Below are 1,280 nucleotides of genomic sequence, written 5' to 3'. Positions count from 1 at the left end.
CTTGTGTAGGACACCATTTGTTGGGAAGGGGAAGCAAGAACTAGCCTCAATGCCAGGTTCATTATAACTTCTCAGGAGTTTCACCAGCATAGAGAGTACAGTTTTTGAAAGGTAAACATCTTATGGAAAACAGACACCTCTTTAAAGTCTAAAACACATTTATTTTTCTGCTGTCTTTACACTGCATTTTCCATTTACAGCAGGTAGTCAGTAGGAAGGTTTTCTTCAGGACAAATGGACACAGGACTGAGATAATCCTGTGGGATTGAGAGGGAGCATGGGAACAGGGAGGAGGGCTGCCTCATGCTGCGCAAGATAGAGGCAAATGGGAACACACAGTCCGTGGGCCTGCAACCTTCTCCTCTTACCATCTTGCACAACACTTGATGTAGTCATCCCCTTTATTCCTCCTTGTACTGCAAATGATGCTCTGCAGCTTTGAAAGTCAGTGGACCATCAAAATTCAGAGTATCAACAGATAAAATTTAATCCCCAAACATCATCCTTTAACATTCCCACGGGAGCCATTCAGTGCCATCAATTGAATGGTCTCAATAAATGTAGACATGCTTTCCCTTTCTCTGTGATATTGGGGTGCCAGATCATGGTCCAGAATTTCACTGTGAGAGGCACCATGCTGTGTGCATAAGGAACTTGAGTTTCAAATTAAAATTCCCCATCCTCATGGTGACCTTCATCTTTAACAGGCAGTTTGTCCCTCACTGAAATCCTTCAAGTGGAGTCAGATGTGGTGGCTACATCCAGGACCCTTTTAGACCATCATCTTGCTTCAGTTTGCTTGAAAGTGTTAGCACTATTGCCACCTTTACCCTGGGCACTCTGAGACAGGCTTGGCAGACCAGTGCCCAACACCCTGTCTGACCAGGGCCCAGCAGTGACAAAATGGCCCCTCAAACCCAGCTGAGAATGCAGTGTATTTGCTGCAGTTCTGGAACTTTGCTGATGTTTGCTGTTTAGGTAACTTAAGTGAGCTGCAGTAGTGTACGGATGTGTGTTCCATTGCATAGGGCTTATAATCAAGGCTTTTGAGGTCTTTCAGGTTCCAGACTTACCCATCATGTGACTATAGGCAAGTATTTCATCCCCAACGGCCTCATTTTCTTCATTTCTGAAGTTGGGTTAATAACTTTTTCCTCACAGGATTATTCTTTGTTTAAGGAGATGCTGTTTCAAAGTATTCAACTGGCATTTATTATGGGTCAAAATCAAAGCTCTTCTTACGACCGCCTTCCTCTCACTTTGTGCTCCAGTTGAGTGGG

The 1,280-nt window shown here is 44.1% G+C and overlaps 1 pseudogene; it reads right to left on the bottom strand.

The window, feature by feature from the left end:
- Positions 1-364: 364 nt before the first annotated feature.
- Positions 365-1,077, bottom strand: LOC124096362 (NEDD8-conjugating enzyme UBE2F-like; annotated as a pseudogene).
- Between the last annotated feature and the right edge of the window lie 203 nt (positions 1,078-1,280).

This window comes from Marmota monax, unplaced genomic scaffold, assembly GCF_021218885.2.
Source record: "Marmota monax isolate L192 unplaced genomic scaffold, Marmota_monax_Labrador192_F-V1.1 WCK01_AAM20220418_F8-fsc00004, whole genome shotgun sequence".
NCBI classification, from domain to species: Eukaryota; Metazoa; Chordata; class Mammalia; order Rodentia; family Sciuridae; genus Marmota; species Marmota monax.
The sequence above is the reverse complement of the archived record's forward strand: the minus strand, read 5'-3'. Positions and strand labels throughout refer to the sequence as shown.